Source organism: Sphaeramia orbicularis, chromosome 16, assembly GCF_902148855.1.
Source record: "Sphaeramia orbicularis chromosome 16, fSphaOr1.1, whole genome shotgun sequence".
In the NCBI taxonomy this organism is placed as follows: Eukaryota; Metazoa; Chordata; class Actinopteri; order Kurtiformes; family Apogonidae; genus Sphaeramia; species Sphaeramia orbicularis.
In genome coordinates, this window is record NC_043972.1 from 56,044,698 (window position 1) to 56,067,175 (window position 22,478).

The 22,478-nt window shown below is 40.9% G+C and overlaps 2 protein-coding genes and 1 pseudogene across 2 annotated transcripts in view; 2 read left to right on the plus strand and 1 right to left on the minus strand.

Annotated features, from left to right (window-relative positions):
* The window catches only part of LOC115436275 (zinc finger protein 664-like), a 1,196,486-nt pseudogene that overhangs the window by 1,017,530 nt on the left and 156,478 nt on the right, over positions 1 to 22,478 (minus strand).
* Positions 1 to 22,478, plus strand: part of LOC115436284 (zinc finger protein 345-like) — a 589,760-nt gene that overhangs the window by 30,102 nt on the left and 537,180 nt on the right. The window lies entirely within an intron of this gene.
* The window catches only part of LOC115435242 (NACHT, LRR and PYD domains-containing protein 4E-like), a 42,261-nt gene that overhangs the window by 5,981 nt on the left and 13,802 nt on the right, over positions 1 to 22,478 (plus strand).

The window sequence follows — 22,478 nt, forward strand, 5'->3', positions numbered from 1 at the left end:
TTGCAGATTGTCAGGATGTCTGATCACAGAGGAAGGATGTTCTTCTCTGGTCTCAGCCCTGAAGTCCAATCCGTCCTATCTCAGACTGCTAGACCTGAGCTACAACCATCCAGGAGCCTCAGGACAGGAGCTGTCTGCTCTAGTGGAGGATCCACACTGGAGACTGGACACTGTCAGGTATGGACTGAGCTGATGCATCCACAGATAATGGCAGATAGAACAGGTAGAGCTGACAGGAACCATCTGTGAGAGCTGGGATCCATCCTGTATGAAGGTCCAGCCCATGTTCAAAGACAAACAGACTCAGTCAGTGATTCAGAAGGAACCATTTAGTGGATGTGAACAGAAAAACTTCAGTGGATCAGAGTGATGGAATGTCCATGTTTCCAGCTGCTCTGACCCTCCTCCTCCTTTCAGGTTGGATCCTGCTGGAGTCCGATGGTTGACACAGAGGAGATGTAAGTGTGATTTCATTAGATTGATTAAAACCAACCTGAACCCAAACCAGGACCTGGTTCCACATTCTAAACATCTAAAGTGTTCATGAAGACAGTCAGTTTAGTGGAGGGATGAGCTGATAGCTGACTGGTCAGGACTGGTACCACATGGACCCACATACCCTGAGCAGTGAGTCCTCAGGTCCAGTCCCAGACTGTTTAGTGCATATCAGAGCTCTAGTGTCTTTATGCACATTTACAGTCTGTACTGTCACTGTGGGACAAAGAATACAAATACAACCAAGAAGATCCAAAACACAATAGAGTTCATCAGGATGAGAAGTTTGTCTGAGGAACAAACTCAGATGAAACCACCAAAACACTTCTACAAACTATTATTATCCATCAGATAAAGAATCTGATTCAGTGACCAAAAGTACTGAGTTTAGATCCAATTAGTAAACAGTCAAAGTCACTGTGGAGAAGATTGGAATCTACAAATCCAACATTAGATTCATTAGCAGGAACTGAACAAAAACAACCATTCAACCAAAGATAAAATGCTATGAATCCAAACCAAACCAATGAAAGTCCTTGTTTCGGTCCGTGGTCCGGTCCGTGGTCCATCCTTTGTTCAGTTTGTGGTTCGGTCCATGGTTCGGTCCTGTCTCTTCTATATGGATTCATCAACTCAATCCAACATTTATCACATATGTGTTTTTAGTCCATTTCCACATGTCAGTTCTGTGGTGGATCCATTAAACCAGTTTGTTCCAGTGGGCCGTCCTTCACTGGACCATTTGTGTTGTTGGTTTTTTTCTTGCTGTCAACATGATTGTAAACACACACATTTGATCAGAGCCCTGAAGCTGTTGGGACATCTGAGCCCAGTCCAAACCATGACAGAAACATTCACCCTTCATGTTGAACACTGGCTCCATCCTCTAACTGTCTTCAGTGCAGATTCCTGCTCATAAACCTCCGAATGGTTTTGTGTGTCAGCTCCATCCAGCCTCTCTCTGAACTGTTTGGATGATGCTCTTATCAAATCCATCCACACGTTTGGACACTTCCACTCACTTGTTCTTTTCAACACTTCCTTTAATGGTTCACATATTGAATTGATCTAAACCCGGGGCTCAAATCCATCATTTGTCCCATTTTTTGTGTTTCTGTCAAGAACTGAAAATATGTTCAATACCATTTGATTTTCTGTTTGACAAAGAAAGAAAATCCAGTCCTTTAAAATGTTGAATCTGTTGTTTCTGATCAGGAAAATCAAACAGGAAAATTAAATCTATTCTGTTTTTATTGAATGTCTGTTGGTGAAAATGTGCTCAGAAACAACAGATCTGTCTATAAAACACTGAATTTATCTGTTATTGATCAGTATTGATCAGAGTCAGACTCACACGTGATCATCAGTAACAGTTGAATTGAACCCAGTGATGTGATCAGACTGTCAGTCAATCAGCTGATCACTGATCAATAACTGCGGCTGGATTATGTTTTCTTCTGTCCATCAGATTTCTGTGAACTCACCCTGGATCCAAACACAGTGAACAAACGCCTCAAACTGTCTGAAAACAACAAGAAGGTGGAACGAGTGGAGGAGGTTCAGTCATATCCTGATCATCAGGACAGATTTGAGGACTGGGTACAGGTGATGTGTTCAACTGGTCTGACTGGTCACTGTTACTGGGAGGTCCAGTGGAGTGGAAACGTTCATATATCAGTGACTTACAGAGGAATCAGAAGGAAAGGAGTTAGTGATGACTGTGGGCTTGGAAGAAACGATCAGTCCTGGAGTCTGGAGTGTTATAGAGGTGGATACAGTGTCTGGCATAAATACAAATGCACAGACCACCCTCAGTCCTCCTCCTCTTCCTCTGGTACAGTATCAGTGTATGTGGACTGTCTTGCTGGATCTGTGTCCTTCTACAGAGTCTCCTCTGACAAACTGATCCACCTCCACACCTTCAAAACCACATTCACTGAACCACTGTTTGCAGGATTTACACTGAGGACACCAGGATCCACAGTGTGTTTGTGTGGTGTGTAGCTGTGTTGTGTGTTTTTATAGTAATGTAGTGTGTTTGTGTAGTAGTTTTGTGTGTGTTTGTGTAGTTGTGTTGTGTGTGTGTAGTTGTGTTGTGTGTTTGTGTAGTTGTGTCGTGTGTTGACAGTAAAATACGATCCAAATTAAATCAAATCTGTCTCTCTCCACTGTTGTGAATCCGTCTTTTTGTCTCCATCAGTGATTCAGACAGGTACAAATCCCACAATGCATCTGTACATGTTTTGGAATTTCCCTGGCTCCCAAATGAGACAATAGATTAGCATTAGCATTAGCAGCAATGCTAACGGCGCCATCGTCCATTTTGCCAGTTTCCCGGGCTTTGCTGTGCAGTAGTGACCCCATGTATCCCACAATGCATCAGTGTGACTTGTGGTTGGTGCCACAGTGCTGTTGTGGGCTCAGTAACTGTGGTTTGAGTGTAAATCCAGTGGTTTGGAGCTAAATGTGTGTTGGATTAGTGGAGCTGGAGCCTGGTTGTAAATGTTGTGGTGTTTGTTGGACCAGTGTTGGAGGCAGTAACACTCACCCATCCATGGACACACACACAGGAGCAGCTGTCAGCCCTCACACACTGATCTGAGAACAGCCTTAAACCCACAAACACCAGGGGACACATCTGGACTCATTCAGTAGCACACAGACACTAGATCTGCTCTGAAGGCTCATTCTGTGGTCCACTTCACACTGATTCTCTGGACAGGGGTCAGTAATGTTGGACATGAGCGCTGACTTTGGACCGACCCAACAACGGCACAGTTTACAACTGACACTAATACGTTTAGTGTGTGTGAGTGAAATGACACTAAATAAAGAAATGAGTCCAGTTCAAAAGCACCACACAAACACTACATATCAGCACAAATGTCTGCACACACAATCAGAAATGGACCCCATCAAATGTTCAAATATCAAGGTGAACCCAATAAACCACCGCTGTCAAACATGGGGCCCGTGGGCCAAAAGTGGCCCACCAAAGGGTCCGGTCCGGCCCATGGGATGAGTTTATGAAATGTCCAAATGACACTGAAGATATGAACAATCATTTGAGTTCAGAGGACACATAGACCAATTCCATCTGAGCTCAGAGCAGGAAAATACTGTCAGAACATCCACAAAGACTGAAAACTACACAGTTTTCTATTTGTTTTAGTGGAAGAAAAATGTAAAATTACATGAAAATTTTTACCTTCATAAACTATTTTAATGATCTTTACAATTCTGACCAACCTGAAATATCTTCATATAAATCAGTGTAACTGGACCAATATTCTGCCTGTTATTAAATGTTTTGTGTATTTGTAGATTCACTGGGATCTGTACGTTGTTATGAAGTTGTAAATGATAAAATGAGACACAATAGTGTTATTATTCCACTTATTTTTTCATAATACATCCCACGGTTGTTCATAATGTTCATATTTTTAAGGGATGGTTTGTAGATGTAATTTTCTAATTCTAAAAGAAGAAAAAAAAAGAAAGAAAAAAGAAAGAAAAAAAATGTAATTGGACTTTTTTTACTCTGAAACATAGACAAAAGTTTGTAATTGACATTCTTTCTCTATTATTCTGATCTTATTTTCCTGGTTCTGATCCACTTCAGATCATATTGGGCTGAACATGGAACCTGAACTAAGATGAGTTTGACACCTGTGGAATAAATGATAAGTGGACATAGAACGATACAGGCTGAGAAACGGTCCGAGGTAAACCAGTTCAAGTCCACAGTGAACGGGTTCATCCAGTGGATCTGAACCAGCAGCAGAACCATGAGGCAACAGGAGGAAGAACACAAGGGTCCACGGTGGAAAAAGCACCTGAGCAACAACAGGGAACCCACAGACAAACACCACAAGACCACTATGTAGACCAGGACCACACTGGACCATGGGACAGGAACCACAGGAGACACATGGGCTTCATATACAGGGGTTGAATGGACACAGGTGAAAGACATGAAGGAGGAGACGGCCATCAGGTAGGACAAGAAGTCAATGCAAAACACACAAGCAACAGGAAACACACACAACCTACACACAAAACACACACACACGACTAGTACAACACATAGAAGAGAGGAGTTCAAGTATGACATATAAACCTCAGAAATCTGCAGAATACGCCCAAACGTGGACGTATGAATGAGTCCAACTCTTCAGAATGGAACTTCAGTAGCACTTGTGTAATGTGAGGCTGGAGCGCCAACGGAAACAGTCCAACACTGACATTTCAAAAACACCACCAATCACACATGTGATTGTGTGTGCCATAATCATAGACTAAACATTATGGACAGTGGTTGGATTGATAGTGAGTACACAGCAGTGGGTGGATATTGGTAGGGACGTGTCCCTAGTGTCCCCATCCAATTCTACGCCCCTGATATTAAATAAAATGAGCAAAAATGAATAACAAATTAACAAAATAATGAATAATACAAAAAAAAGCAAAAACTGAACTAAAATGAAGTAAAAAAGAATAAATTAAGCAATAAAATGAACAAAAACATCCAAATACAGAGGATAATATTGTAATAAATGACTTCAGAAAGGTTAAATACAGACAAAAACACTGTCATCTTCTACATGCAGCACATTCAAAACAGTCTCCTGCTGACCTGGACCTGCTACTGTTTACCTCCAGAAAAAACAGACCCACAGATGATGGTGTTTCTACCATGCTCCACCTCCCGTTGTCTGATGTTGAGCAGAAGAACACCTACAACAGGCTGCTGTTCATAGATTTCAGCAGTGCCTTTAATCCCATCATCCTGCAGCAGCTGGTGGAAAAGCTGCAGCTGCTGAAGGTGGACGACAGCATCTGACAGTGGCTCTAGAACTTCCAGACTCAGCCACAGCAGACAGTTAGGGTGGACGAGCGCACATCTAAGACCATCCCAGTGAGCACAGGACTCCACAGGGCTGCGTCCTGAGTCCCCTGCTCTTCAGCCTGCTCACCTTGGACTGCACTGCCAGGTACTGCAGCAACCACATGTTGAAGTTGGCAGATGATACAACGGTGGTGGACCTCATGAAGGAGAACAGTGAGTCTGCATACAGGGAAGGAGTCAAACAGCTGAGTTCATGGTGCACTTCCCACAACCTCTTCCTCAATGTGGACCAGACCAGACCAGGGAGGTTGTTGTGGATTTGAGGAGGTCTGGTAGACAGGATCCTGCACCATTCCACATCAACAGGACTGCTGTGGAGAAGGTCAGCAGTGGGAAGTACCTGGGGTCCACACTGACCACAACCTCACTTCAAACACTAACACTTCGGTAGTTCTGAAAGGAGCTCAGCAGCGGCTCCACCCCCTCCACAGACTCAGGAAAACAGGCCCCCCCACCACACACCTCCCCACCTCCTACAGGGGCACTGTCCAAAGTGTCCTGACCTATGGCTCCACCTCCTGGTTCAGGTGCTGCAGTGCACAGGACAAAAAGCAGCTTCACACACTGGTCAAGACAGACACAAAAACCGGTGGTGCCCCCTCCCCTGCCTGATCGAGCTATAGCAGCAGCACTGCATCAGCAGAGCCCCCCCCCCCCCCCATCATCATAGGCCTGCTCCATTCCTTCCATCCCATCTTCTCCCTTTGGCCATCAGGGAGAAGATCCAGCAGCATCAGTTGTAAAACTAGCAGAAGGCTGAACAGCTGGTTTCCCCAGGCGATAAGACTTATAATGGGCTGTCCCCCCTCCCTACATACACCCCCACACTCACCCTGGACAGTTAGTCACCTGTCGAGTTCACAGACTGAATGCACTATGGACCAATGGACTGATTTGATCTGGTTTGGATTTTTCTTCTGATGTTTTTAATCCAGTTTATTTATGATGATGTTTATTTATTTATTTGCCGTTGCTACTGCACTGGAGTCACAGACTGAGGAACAAAGTCTCATTCTCTTGTGTATGTAAGTGCACAGTGAAAATGACAATAAAAATCCTTGAACACTGATTGACCAGTAAAACCAGTGGAGTTGGATCAATGACAGTGGATGGACACACTGGGTTTATATAGATGAAATAAAACAAGGAACAAAAATGAATACAATATTGACTAAATCCTAAAGAACATGAAAAAAATAAGCAACAAATGAACCAAAATTTAGTCAAAAAGAATCAAATAAGCAACAAGATGAACAAAAACAGCCAAAGTGATCAATAAAATGAACAAAAATGAATAATAAACCAATGTAACATGAACAAAATAAGACCCAAACTGAACAAAAGTGAAGAAAAACTAATAAACCCATGGAGTTGGATCAATAAAACTGGATGGAAACACTTGTTTTTACATTCAATTACTGATCTATTTTTTATTTTTGAACATAGAAAATACAGGATTTATAGTGATAACATGCAAAAGACAGAGGATAATATTAGAATAAATGCTGATAAATCACTTAATAAAAGTTAAATACAGAGAAACTTTCATTTGGGAACTGACACTAAAATAACACTGAGTCTTTATGGGTTAAAATCCAAAACATATCAACACTTGAACAACTTCTGCTCATCAAGTGAAGTTCCAATGAACCAAATGAAAGGGCAGAAAAAGTGGAGTGAACTGATTTGGCTTCAACTGAACGTCAACTAATGTGTGTTGGAAGCACAGAGGCAGCATTAAAACAGGAAAAGAAGTCTGAAATCCAGAATATAGCAGAGGAGGCCACGGCCAATAGTGGATTCATTCATGTTCATTTCATGGACAGTGAGAGTGAGAAGGAGGTTTGGGTCCAATTACTGCAAAAAAGTGGACTACAACACTGTCAAATGTGTGTGTTACAATTGCTCCAACACAGTTAAAGTACAGAAAAAAAAGCAACTCAGCATCAAGGAAAAATAAATAAATAAGTAAATAATAAACAATTTTTATGCTGTTATGTACTAGAAATGTACAAGAGATTTACAGGGGGGGTTACAATATTCCTATTATAATGTGTCGTTTTGTTGAAAATACAAATGTGCAAAAATGACACTTGTTAGAGATGTTTCTAGATCTGAAAAATATGGTCCTGAGTGCAAATATAATCCTGCATGGGAAAATATAATCCTGAATAGATTATATGTCAGATAGGGTGTGTGACACTCAGAGGGAGGAATTCTAGAGTTTAAAGGTCACAGGCAGGAATGACCTCCTGTTCTGAGGTGGATCTGGATGGAATGAGTGGTGAAGTGATTAAACTAATGAAAGTTTGTACTTAGAAGAAATTGTTGTGAAACTAGTACAGGTAGTTTTTAATGATAAAACAAAAATATATATGCATACATTTCTGTATTTGTGTCTTTCTTACCTGTGAAGTGTGAGTGTCATTTAGCTGAATTAGGCTTTTTACAATTTCATACTCATAGCATAGGAATGTTATTTAGGGTAGAAGCTAGTTTTAGTTTATTTGCATATAAAATTAATAAGGTTTTTACAGAGGAGGTTAGAAGCTGTTTAATTTAAAAAATGTTGACATAAACACCAATAATCATATTCAAGCAAAAAAAATAATGCATCAGGTGTGTGACAGTCTGTGCAGAGACATAAGCCAGTGCAAGGCATTTTTTTTTTTTTTTGCAGGCGCAATTTCCTCCCAAACACGGACGTGTTTTGCAAATGCAGTGGAACTAACTCCAAAACCACTTTTGGAGCAGGGGAGTCATCCAGCAGACAACCAATGATTCTCCCTCCATCCTCCATCCATGCTGCTCTGTTGGAGACACAACAGGTGAGTTTTACAGACTTTGCCTGGAAAAGAGTAAACACTCTGGCTTATTCTGGACCAAATGTCTGGAATGGGTTTGCCTCTGGGGCAGCATTGACCTTCTTGTACAGATAATATGTGTATGGTTTGGAGCAGCTCTGATGATACATGGCCTCTGAAGCTTCAAGATCTGTCCCACATAAATGAATGAGAAGCCTTTCATGTTTACGTCCCTCTGCCGCTGTGAGCAGGTTACCTGCACTTCGTGTTTCACATCTGAAAGATTTTCTCTTCTCCTTTTTCTGTTAATGTCAGTAACATATTGATTCTTCTCACATATTGGGCAGCCAACTGAAATGTATTTAGAATTTTAATGCCTGTTTTTTTCATATTTTATTATTATTATGAATATTGCATTATTGCTTTAATGCCGTAAGTTTTTTGTAAATGCTGATGTTTGTAGTGCCTTGCCATGTCCTGTTGTCTCTACAAGAAATTGTATTTTTTGCAGTAATAAAAAAAACTAAATTGTCTATTGTCTTGATGAAAACTTGAATGCTGAGTGACTGCTGTGGGTGCTTTCATTAAGTGTGTTGTGTAGGTTACAATGCACTGATTGAGACGAGCACAAGTTATTCATCAAACAAGATATAATTTATTTGAATAATCTGTAAAGTCAAAAACCATACAACATACATGCGTACATATACACATATACACGTATGTATACACATACATACATACATACATACATACACTGTATTGCCAGAAGTATTTGCTCACCTGCCTTGACTCGCATATGAATTTAAGTGACATCCCATTCCTAGTCTATGGGGTTCAATATGACGTGGGTCCACCCTTTGCAGCTGTAACAGCTTCAACTCTTCTGGGAAGGCTGTCTACAAGGTTTAGGAGTGTGTTCATGGGAATTTTTGACCATTCTTCCAGAAGCACATTTGTGAGGTCACACACTGATGTTGGACAGAAGGCCTGGCTCTCAGTCTGCGCTCTAATTCATCTCAAAGGTGTTCTATGGGGTTGAGGTCAGGACTCTGTGCAGGCCAGTCCAGTTCATCCACACCAGACTCTGTCATCCATGTCTTTATGGACCTTGCTTTGTGCACTGGTGCACAGTCATGTTGGAAGAGGAAGGGGCCAGCTCCAAACTGTTCCCACAAAGTTGGGAGCATGGGATTGTCCAAAATGTCTTGGTATGCTGAAGCATTCACAGTTCCTTTCACTGGAACTAAGGGGCCGAGCCCAGCTCCTGAAAAACAACCCCACACCATAATCCCCCCTCCACCAAACTTTACACTTGGCACAATGCGGTCTGACAAGTATCGTTCTCCTGGCGACCACCAAACCCAGACCCATCCATCAGATTGCCAGATGGAGAAGCACGATTCATCACTCCAGAGAACACGCCTCCACTGCTCTAGAGTCCAGTGGCGGCGTGCTTTACACCACTGCATCCGGCGCTTTGCATTGCACTTGGTGATGTATGGCTTGGATGCGGCTGCTCGGCCATGGAAACCCATTCCATGAAGCTCTCTGCGCACTGTTCTTGAGCTAATCTGAAGGCCACATGAAGTTAGGAGGTCTGTAGCGATTGACTCTGCAGAAAGTTGGCCACCTCTTCGCACTATGCGCCTCAGCATCCGCTGACCTCGCGCCGTCAGTTTACGTGGCCCACCACTTCGTGGCTGAGTTCCTGTCGTTCCCAAACACTTCCACTTTCTTATAATACAGCAGACAGTTGACTGTGGAATATTTATGTAGCCCCTTGAAAATGTAAATGGGTTTACTAAGTGTAATTTAGTTCTAACAGGTTCATTTATGTGTAAATTCATGACATGCAGATGTAATTGCTTTGTGTGGCCACAGGAGGGCACCTCATGCATGCTTGGTGGAAAAAAATACTCCGGAAGTACGGCATTGCATGTTGGGAAGAAGAGACGCTAAGCTAGGTAAAATACAGAAGCTAACACGAGATACTTACGAGGAAGATAAAAGTTTATGAGAGACTGTTTTATTTTCATAGTTCCAAGTCTGTATTTTGAGTTTCACAAGCAAGCGCCTGCAATCCGGCGACTGGGGCGATTGTTTTGTTTCGTTTTTTTCCAACCGAAGACTCCGGTGAGTGATATATTAATAATAGTGTGCTATGGTTGATTATGTTAAGCTGCTAACATGCTAATAGGCCCGTATATTTTCGGTTGTTATAAATGTGAAATATCGAAAATTCTTTCATAAAAAACCAATCGGAGTCGATAGTAAATGTTGCAAGGATGTTGTTATCTGTCAAATTATTGAGTTGAGCTGGAAATTAATTTGTTTTATATGATCGATGGTGATTTCCACTGCGTCAATTTGGACGCCATGTTCAATGTTGTAGAAGTGAAAAGCGTGCGCTGAAGCTCACGGGCACGTTCAGTTTTGATATAAATGTGTTGGATTCATTTTGAGATGGTTGTAGATGTATTTATAAGTGTATCTAAGAGTCATGATTGATTATTGGGAGAAAAAAAATGTTTTGTGTTACATGATTTAGATGATGCTGTTAAACAAAAAAAGACACAAACTAATGGTGACTTGAGATTTTTTATTTGTCTCATGGTACAGTTGCTTATTTCTTTGTGGTCAGTATTATCAGTTACATTTGAGTAAAAGAGAGAGAGATGGATAATTCTGTACAGAAAGTGATGACTGCTAGTTAACTTTGTGTTCTACTATGCAGATTGTTTTTTTTCTTATGCTGAGTTTTTGGATCTACATCGAGCCGAAAGCAAGGTTTTCTTTGTCTAAGACGACACGGGATTGGCGAGGATGCTGAATCCTTCATCTTCATCGTCTTCATGAAGAGTCGCACCTGAAGGAAACAACCTGACAGCACGCAGTAACCACACATACACACACTACCCGGGTAGAACTAACACACACAATATACTTGAACTGACACAAATTCAAACTAAACTTTGGACTGGACTTTGAACTTTGATATTGGCAGCAACGGCTGTCAGAGGACACTTTAATTGTTATTGTTTTGTTTATGCTAGAATTTTTGGATTCTGAGTCAATTCTGGTCTTATGGTTGTAATAAATACAATGTTGTTCACTGTAAACTAACCATCCCTCACTCCTTGAGTCGAATTGGTGTGAAGTACTAACATAGGTGTCATTACCGTGTTACATTTAGGAGCGAGGAAATTTCACGACTGAATTTGTTGCACAGGTGGCATCCTATCACAGTTCCACGCTGGAATTCACTGAGCTCCTGAGAGTGACCCATTCTTTCACAAATGTTTGTAAAAGCAGTCTGCATGCCTAGGTGCTTGATTTTATACACCTGTGGCCATGGAAGTGACTGGAACACCGGATTCTGATTATTTGGATGGGTGACCCAATACTTTTGGCAATATAGATTATGTACATACACATACATACAACCATAAGATACAACATATTATCCACATAACCTACTGTGTTTTCAAGCATTCATACCATACATTGGTGATACACCACTGCATCAGAAAACATGACTAAAATGCAAAGCTAATCTGTTTGACTGCTTGGATACTGTCTGTCTCATCTGGCAGATCAGTTCCAAGTACATCCCAACAAAAGATTTTCCCATAAACACACTGTTTTAGAAGATAGCAAAGACGTGGTGTTAACAGGAGACTGAAGTGAGAGGAAACCTAAGTTGTTTACTTCCTGGTTGTCCATGAAACTTAATGCAAATCATTCATTATCATTAGTTGTCCTGCAGGTTTGCCTGCACAAAACTAATAGTTTTTAAAAAGACTATATTTAATGTCGGTGCCTGAGGCAACGAAGGAAACCATTTCTATGGAGTTTGGCCGATTTTTTTACTATATCATCATTCAAAGAAATCACACACAGCTTCTCAGTATTGATCAAAAATGAGGTATCGTGGTCTGGCCCACCATCTATTAGTTTGATGTCAATTCTTGATTAAATGTTCCCGCTAAATGCTTTGAAGTGACTCTGAGTAAATGCTTGAACATATCACAGCCTTTTACAGGACAGTTTGATGCACTTTTGTGTCTGTACATTTTATTTTCTTCATTTTGGTCAGATTTAATCCGTGTCCACATGATGTTTGTGTGAATTTTTAAGTGGTGCTCGCTTTAGAACTAAAAGGGTGGAGCTGTTCCAGAAAGGTGGAGCTGTACCAGTGTCAACCCCACCCACCACCAGAATCAGCCACGGCCAACAGTTCTGAAGAGGCACTTCAGGAAGCGACCTCTAGTCTGTACGTACATCTACGGTGCCACAGCTGCATTCAGATATAGTGTATTTGTGAAAGACTGTGATTCAGGCTGTTAGTGAATTAATTTCAGTGACGTCACATTAATGACTGTTCTAACATTTGGCGTAAGTTACCCAGTTAAACATATGGAAGTGTACGAATTCCTAGTCGGTTAACTGTTCATATGGGATAACTGTCTGTGCATTTAACCAAAATCACATAATCCAGTGTTAAAGGATGTTAGTCTGCTCTGGCTCTCAGCTCTGTCCTGTGTTGATAGTTCTAATAGATGTTCGCTCTATTCATCATTCAGTCAGATAATTAATAATAACATAATTAAAATAACATAATTTTTTCCTCAGAATTGAATGATTCCATAATTGTTTCCTTCTGCTTGGTCTAAAAAATTAACTGTTACTGACTACCACATCTTTTTTTCTTGATTTCTTTTAGTGTTTCTTAAAGCCAGAAAGTTGGCATTTGAAGTGACTTTAGTTTTGTGTCATGTCTGTGATCTGCTTTTTTTCTACAAAATTAAACAACTGAATGAACATCCCCCAAGACTGGTGATTCCATAATTTTTGCCAGGGGTTGTACTTGTTTTGGAAACGGTATTTATGAAAGAGAAATGACAACTTAAGTAATTCTGTAACTCTGTATCTTGTGTCCTAATTGTTCCTCATCATCATATTCTCAGTGGTCTTCTCCAAGACTCCATTCATGAGGCACAGGGGGTTGGAACTGTTTGATGAATATGAAAATGATGTGAATCAAGTGCTCTGGCCTTTGCAATCTGCAGAGTTCAACCAATTTTATTTATTCTTTTTTTTTTTTAAAGAAAAACACATCTCATTAGAGTAAGGCATATTTGGTATGTTCACCAACACATCCTCTGGATTATTGAATCTACCTCTGCCCTGTGCACGCTGGTTCTGGAAGTCTATCACTGGGCGAGACTGAACCCACAGACTGAACCAGGGGCGGGACTAAACCTGGTTCAATGGGTGTCTCTGATCCTGGGTGGTTCTGCAGCCTGAACTCTGCTTCTGTTTACTTTCACTTTCCTCCTCCGTCATCTTCCGTCCAGGTCTGTGCATCTGAAGGTAAAGTTCTCCTGTTTAACCCTTTAACGGCTCTTTAATGACGGTGGACACTGTGGGTCTGGACTTTAGCTCCGGTTTGAACCGTAAACACTTTGCCTCTCGGTGTCAGTTTAACCAGTTTTCAGTCAAACGGAGCCGGATTCGTCATCGAGGCCTGTTGAAGGGGGTCCGATTCTGAGGAGGAGGTTCTGGACTGAAACCACATATCGATCCTCTGTTCGTCTGATCATGGCTGGTTTGACACTAACAGTGGAACGTTAGAATCAGTGAAGCTCCGTGCATCTGACGAACCGACACCGGTTAGGGTTAGGAAGTGCGGAACTTTAGCGTTGTTGTAACTGCGTCGCAGAACCGGGTAAAGACCGAAAGTTAGTGTGTGTGTGTGGGGGGGGGTGGTGGTGGACTTGAACCTGGTCTCGAACCAGAACCACCAAAAACAATCATCAAATACCTTAAAAAACAGTTTTTAGGGAATAAAAACTGGTTGCGTGGACGCCCCACCCAGTGTCACCGCGGTGCGTTCAGGGCCTGTGGGAACTCCTGGAAAACTTCTGGAGACCCTCCAATTAAAACTGTCCATGAAAAAAATTACTGCTATAAAATCATTATGCATCTGTTTTTTCTGTATTAATCTATCAGACCTCTTCAGTTCAACTCAAAACTAGCAAAAGGTCACGAATTTTCAGAATTTTAACCCCGGAGGATTAAAGATTTAGTCACCCTGGAGCCAATCACAGTAGGTTTAATGTGTTGTTGCGCTCTCCGCCCGGATGTTCGAGGGAGAGGACTGCGTTGTGTGAGTTTTTGAAACAGGCCACGGGCCAGGATGGTTCCTCTTGCACCCCCCCCCCCCCCCTCACACACACACACACACAAAATCCGATAAATTTGGTATCATTGGAGTCCTTGGGATGTCTAGATTACAAATATAACTGGTAACAGTAAAAAAAAACAAAAAAACAAAACAAAACTGTGACTCACTGTGACATATCAACAGTTTTACTGACCTACCATAAAACATACAAAATGGCTAAAAGGAAAATCTGTAATTTACCATTTGATACAAAAACTCATTAAATCCTCAGTTTTTTAGATAATTGAACATATAAAGCACAAAATTAAAAACTAACTGTATGCCAAATCATTTACTTTTTAAATAATGCATCTATCCTTATTGTGTCTAGAGATATACTAGAGTAAAGTATGGCATGGTATAAACAATAAACACCTGTATCACAATGCATGATCATGACCTCAATAAATGTTTGTTCTTCACAATTCTCCATACATTTGGCTAAACAACAAGAAAGCTCGGTGTCTTAGCTTCCATCTCCTGCAAAAAGTAATCCAGTTGGACAAATATTGGCAAAGATACCATATGTTTCAATGAGTTATGGATAAAATGGAGAAATGAAAACTGAAGACTGCATAATTATCTGTTTTATAACTTGACATTAAACTAAACTGTAACGTGCTTTGGGTGTTAACAGGCCAGAACTTTAGATATGAACATTTCTTCTGCCAGAATTTTCACCCATATGAAATGTTGAATATGTCTCAATATGTCCAATAGTGTTGCTCTTTATCTACGTTATCCATTGATATCTTTTATTTGCAGTGATATTTTGTGACTGACCAAGACAAGAAATGTTTGTGTCTAAGGACTGAATATGTGTTTCTCAAAAATATTTCAGTACTTGACGCTCCAAGTCAACTGTTATCACCCTGACATTGAGTTTCATTTTCTGCAGAGGGATAGTGTCACATTTTACTTAAGGTATTTATAGAAATTTTTAACATTTTAACACCTCTTTCTGCAGCATCGTTAATGACAAGTAGCTCCGAGACATTCATTCATTTTCTGAACCCACTTTATCCTCACAACAACAACTCGCCAGTTCATCTCAGGGCTGAACATATAGAGACAAACAATCATTCTCACATTCACACCTATGGGCAATTTAGATTAACCAATTAATTTATCAGCGCATGTCTTTGGATGGTGGGAGAAAGCCAGAGTACCCGGAGAGAACCCACACAGACACAGGGAGAACATGAGGTCATCGACCCCATCGACTGGTGTTGGAATTGAACCCAGGACCTTCTGTCTGTGAGGCACCAGTGCTAACCACTGCACCACCGTGTCACCCAAGACGATAGCCCTCATTTCTCTGTACTGTGGCTCTTCCTCCCACTGCTCTGGGGGTGCTTCTAGCCATGCCCCATCCATGCCTAGGAGGTCAAATATCAGCCAGGACTGGGGTCCCACAAGATCCTCCAGGTCAGGCTGCTGTCCATGCCTCTAGTGAATGCTGCAGGTTTGGGCTTGGCCTGCAGTTGTCTTGCCATGGCTGCTTTGGTTTCTATTGGTACTTCTTTATCAAACAGACTTAGTACCACAAGAGACTCAGTCAGGTACCACATGTGACACAGTATGGATGTCTGTACTGTAGGCACTTTAGTATCCATTTAGTATCCATTAAGCATGGTAATGCATTTAAAAACAGCATTTTTTGGCATTTTTTGATGGGCCCTTCATACTTTACGGTGGGGGGGGTCAAACGTTGATGGATTTTGCTGAAATTTGTTGGGGGGGCTATTATCATGTTGGAGATTAACTGGTTCAAATAACACCGTGATCTGAAGAGAAAAGTGATTTTTGAGATGCCCTATTTTGTATGTTATACGGTAGGTCAATAAAACTGTTGATATGTCACAGTGAGTCCCAGTTTTTTTACTGTTACCAGTTATATTTGTAATCTAGACATCCCAAGGAATCCCATGATACCAAATTTATAGGATTGTGTGTGTGTGTGTGTGTGTGTGTGTCGGGCGGGGGGGGGGGGGGGGGGGGGGGCATCCTGGCCCGTGGCCTAAAAAGACCACGAACTAGCGACGTGTCCTCACTCGTCCATAGTTTATTCAATGACAGCCATTTCAATAACGATCTCAACTACGCACATGCGTACAACAACTTCCTCTGAGACAGTATCAATCGATCAGACATGAAACATGAAACAAAGCAGTGTATTGATAGTTTTAAATAAAACCTTTGAAAATGCATTAGCTTTTAAAACAGAATGTGTTATGGTTTTAATAACAACCATATTAAATGTAATATTAAATTTGTATAAAACTGTATTTTCCCTCATTAACTAAATATAAATGTAATTATACTGTACCTGTGTACTTCAGTACCAATATAATGCTATGATAATACCTGAGAACAAATAGACTTCTTAATGACCCATGGAGAACACTTAAACAAAACAATGCACTTTTTAAGTTACAAAAAAATAAGGCATTTTCACCTGTCACATTGTCTTTATGTGATGGATGATTTTCTGTGTCTTAAAGTGACATATGAAGGACCAGAATGATCCCAAATATATAAGTGTATGGAACATGTACATTTATCACCAACTAAAATCTGTCACAGACATACAGAGAAAAAAATCCCTTTTGAAGTTCTGGAAATGATTTAGTAATGTATTGTAATTAACAGATTTATTCATAGATAAATTAATAATAAATTGATTGATGATTAATTTGAAGCAGAAACAGTGTTTTCTGCTGCACATTTACACTGTGTCAAAGCATCAATGTGACGACCAAAGAAACGAGCCAATCACTATTCAGTAACATGTCATGTGATGGTTCAGAGCTCCTCCCACTGCAGGCGTTGACTCCTGATGTCTTTACAGATGAGACTCGGGTTGATCCTGGAAACAGCTCAGCGGTGACGAACACAAACCCTTTTCTGTTGGACGTCCACAGGTGAGTTTTATCTGTGACTCTTTGAATCCAATCAGGACGCTTTGATCTGAGTCTGTGACAATAAACTGATCTGGAAACACTTTACACATGTTTCTGAAGTTTAAAGTCAGTCTGGATTCATGACGTTGTTTTTACTGGACTCTGATAATGGTTGACCTTTGACCTTTCACATTCACAGTTTAGTCAATTATTGATGAACTACAATCTGATCAGGTGATAAAGAGCTGCTGTTTAGGTCAAATAAACCAACTTCAACATGTTCATGACCTTCCTCAGTCATCGTCTACAGATAAAAGTCAGACACAATAGGACACAAACACTTCCTGTGAAACCTTTCAAAATAAAAGTAGATTGAGCTGCTGTTTATCATGTAAAGGATGAATCAGTGTGGATTCAGGTCTGGACTGATGATTTGTGTTCTGATGTGGATTCAGCAGAATGGATCAGAGTGAGGACAGAGAGGAGGGACCCCCTCTCTGGAAGACCATCCACAGACCCCCTACAGGACCTGGACCTGATCCCAGATCCGGACCTGGAAGCACACCTGGACCTGGACCTGGACCCAGCTGTGTGTCCATGAAGAGTGATGACTCCATGGAACCCCCACTGCTTTTTAAAAGAGGACATGTTTGTGATCCTCAGTAAGTGAACGTCAGTATCAGAACAGCACTGAGTGACCCTCGGTGGACGAACATACAAGGTGCAGATAAATGACTCATAGAGCTCAGTCTGAGTTTAGGTCTGAGGGTCCACTGATCTGTTTCAGCTTTAACACATTCTTATCTTAGACCTGGACCCTGAGTCCTCACATATGAGCATCAGGTCAGAGGTCACAGCAGAGTCAGAAAACATTTGACAGAGAACAGCATCTCCTTTAACATCCACATGAAACTGGATTCTTCTGCAGTAGGATATGAATCACACTAAGACCACAGTTTAATGTCAGAGTTCAGCACTAAAACCACTGTACCATCAGTGTTCACAGTCCTGGACCTGGACCCAGCTGTGTGTCCATGAAGAGTGATGACTCCATGTTTTTCCCAATATGTTTTGAAACAGGATGTGTTCTGGAGACTCAGTAAGTGAACCTCAGATCCAGTGGTGGTTCATCAATAGAGGGTGCTAGGGCGCCGCCCACCGGTCTCACATGGAGAAGAAGACGATAGGAATCACCGAAAATAATTTTACAAAAACATCAATATTCAAATAAATGAGTAATACGTGATACAGGCCGTGAGTACTGTGTATAATCTGCATTCAAGTGGAGTTTAAACATATTCTCTGTCATTTAGTGAACAGTCAACTGACATGTTTCCTGTTTGGGGCAAAAATCTGCGCCCAAGGCTCTGCCTTTATCATAACAGACTCTCATTATAAATGGTACATGAACAGTAGACACCCTCCAATACAAGAGACAGGAGAACCTTGGCCCCACCCACAGGAGTAAACGTCACATGCCAAAAAGAATCAAGACCTTCCTCAAAAATGGAATCAGTGAATAGGTCCATAAGTAAAACTACTGAGACATGACTAAGAGGCTGGATAGATCAGTGGATAAACACTTCACTCCCTCTCTTCAAAATGCATCTGTTGAAGGCTGCTTTCTCTTTGTGAGCACAATTGCATTGTCCAATTTTTAACCTGTCTTTTGCTTTTTACTCTTTTTTTATTGCTTGTTTTATTCTTGTTTAGTGTACAGTGTCCTTGAGTGCCAAGAAAGGTGCCTACAAATAAAATGTATTATTATAATTATAATTATAATTATTATTATTACACAATTGGTTTAGATGCAGGAGGCACAAGATCGATTTTTTTTTTTTTTTTTTTCTCCTAGCCCTTAGGTTGATTTTCCATTTTTTACTGTCATGTGATCTACCCGTACTACCTTCACCCCTGGTCTAAATGCATTTTCCATATTATCAGTGGAACAGAGACTCTTCAGGGACATGTCTCACTTTAACAATAGAGTCATAGAAAAATGTGCGTTTTTGAAGGATAGACAATGAAATTTACAGGTAAAAATACATGATAAACACATACTGTGTATTTTTATTTTAATTGAAATTAATATTCTAAAATAGTGGTGCATGTACTTTGGTGTATCCTAGTGGTGATATGTGGTTATAGTGCACCTGAAAACTGACCTGGATGCTGCACCACCAAAAAATAATTTCACCAGCCGCCACTGATCAGATCTGGTCCAGATTCACCAACAGGGTTTTCAGCTCAGTCAGTCCTAACGTGGTGTTCTATATTTGACCTAAAGTTAGTCCTGTTGAACCGTTGACATCAGATTGTCTTTTTCTTGAGTTTAATAAATGTCAGACACACCAGGGCACTAACACTTCCTGTGAACCTTTCAAAATAAAAGCTGACACTGTTTAGATTTGGTATTAAATATTCATCTCGTGTAAAACAATCAATTAAAGCTGTCAGATTAATGTAACATTAAATTACACAACGTGAATTTGTTACTTATATTAAACTACACTATGTTACAGAAAGTTAGACTTCACTGTGTTATGTTAATTATGTAACACAATATACAACATCAACCAGATCAATGTCAGAGTTCAGCACTAAAACCACTGTACCATCAATGTTCACAGACCTGGACCTGGATCTGGACCCAGCTGTGTGTCCATGAAGAGCGATTACTCCATGGAAACCCCACTGCTTTTTAAAAGAGGACATGTTTGTGAGTCTCAGTAAGTGAACGTCAGTATCAGAACAGCACTGAGTGACCCTCAGTGGATGAACATACAAGGTGCAGATAAATGACTCATAGAGCTCAGTCTGAGTTTAGGTCTGAGGGTCCACTGATCTGTTTCAGCTTTAACACATTCTTATCTTAGACCTGGACCTGGATGAGGGTGAGGAGGTCCATTAATACAGGTGAGGGTGAGGGAGGAGGTCTGGGATCACAGATCCGGACAGGGCACAGAAGAGTCGCCTCAGATCCTGTCATCATTGGGCCCCAGGTGACTACAACTAAAACAGTAGCCCCTCCCCCAAGAGGCAAAAGGGACACAGGCTGCATAGTGATGAACAGACTAAGTAAACTAAATATAGTAAATTATAAGTACAGACTAAAGTGGTCCATAGTACCAGAAACAGGTGATAGGACTCAGTGCTCTGTATTTCCTCCAGTATTATTACTCCTAGTGCAGCTTAGACTGAACTGTGGGTTCAGTCTGTTTTTAAGTAGCCTGACCATAAGTTTTTTAACAGAGGAATGTTTTCAGTCTGATCTTAAATGTAGAGACTGTGTCTTCTTCTTTAATATTAGCTGGAAGCTGATTCCATGCGACAGGAGCTTGGTAACTAAAGGCTCCAGCTCCTACTGTACTTTTACGGACCCTGGGAACTACCAGTAGACCTGCATTCTGAGAGCGAAGTGTTCTGTTAGGATGGTACGGTACCAGAGCATCTGTGAAATAAGAAGGGCCCATACCATTAATGGTCTTATATTTAAGAAGGAGGATTATAAATGTAATTCTAAACTGGACTGGAAACCACTGAAGGACTTGTAGCACAGGGCTGATGTGCTTCGATATGAACCTCACATATGAGCGGTCATTAAGGTGGTCCTTAGTTTTTAAGGTTTCGTTTTTACGTCATTGACCCCTTGAAATGAATTTCTATCAGGAAAAATGTATTTTATAATTTTTGGTGGGATTATTAAAAAGTTTACAGGTAGCTCAAACAGGTTGAAATTTAAAATGTTCATCATTTTTTGTAAAAAATCAGTCATGATCAAATCATGATAGTTTTTTTGGGACTTGATCTCAGAAAAAGTGGAATATTTTAACTGAAAATCAGTGTCAAGTGCATTGGAATCCATGGAAGATATCTGCCATTATCTGGATCTCATAAAATAAAATGTTTAAATTGTTCAATGTCTCCAAAGTTGAAGTGCAGTTTATCAAGGACGCAATGGCACAGAGCAGGATCTGAACCACCAACCCTTTGATTATTGGGTGTCCAGCTCTACCTCCTGAGCCACAATGACCTCAGATGTTCTGTATGAGATAAAAGCAGAAATTGTTCACTCTATGAAAAGTAGCATAGGCAACAACAAACCACCTGTGAGGGCTTCAGCTGATCTCAAATCTGTCAAATCATATGTGACTGTTTTATTTTTAGTGTCAGAAGAAGTGAGACAGTTTAAAATTAGCAGTTTGACAAACTTGTAAAACTTTATGAGGAAGAATAAAAGCAGCTTGGTTGAAATAACATTTTAATGACTGTGAGGCTAAAATTCAGACTCATTGAGGAACCACTCAACAATATTTAAAATGTATGAAGGTTGGTCTGTCTGCATCTTATGTCAAATGGAAAAAAAAAATTAGGGGTCAGAGCCAGAAAACTGTGAACTTTATGTTTTGGCTCTACTGAAGGACCACCCTAATGAGCATCAGGTCAGAGGTCACAGCAGAGTCAGAAAACATTTGACAGAGAACAGCATCTCCTTTAACGTCCACATGAAACTGGATTCTTCTGCAGTAGGATATGAATCACACTAAGACCACAGTTTAATGTCAGAGTTCAGCACTAAAACCACTGTACCATCAATGTTCACAGACCTGGACCTGGACCCGGACCCAGCTGTGTGTCCATGAAGAGCGGTGAATCCATGTTTCTCCTGATAAAGTTTAAAAGATGCCGTGTTTCAGAGACTCAGTAAGTGAACTTCAGATCTGGTCCAGATTCACCAACAGGGTTTTCAGCTCAGTCAGTCCTAACTTGGCGTTCTATGTCCGACCTAAAGTTAGTCCTGTTGAACCGTCGGTGTCACATGGTCTTTTTCTTCAGTCTATGGTTCAGACACTGGCAGGAGAATCACACTAAACCTGATCAATGAAAACCTGCTGTTGTAGTGGGAGCTGGTTCTGGATTATACTGGATCAGAGTCCAGGGTTGATTCCTGGTCCATTGAACACCTTTGTATCATATGTTGTAAGTGCAGTTGGTGAGGAGACACATTGTTAGGACAGAGCTGTTGGTTTCATCCAAATGTAGATGAGATCAACTAAATCGGGGGTGTCCAATCCTGGTCCTCCAGATCTACTATCCTGCATGTTTTAGATGTATCCATCTTCCAACACACCTGATTC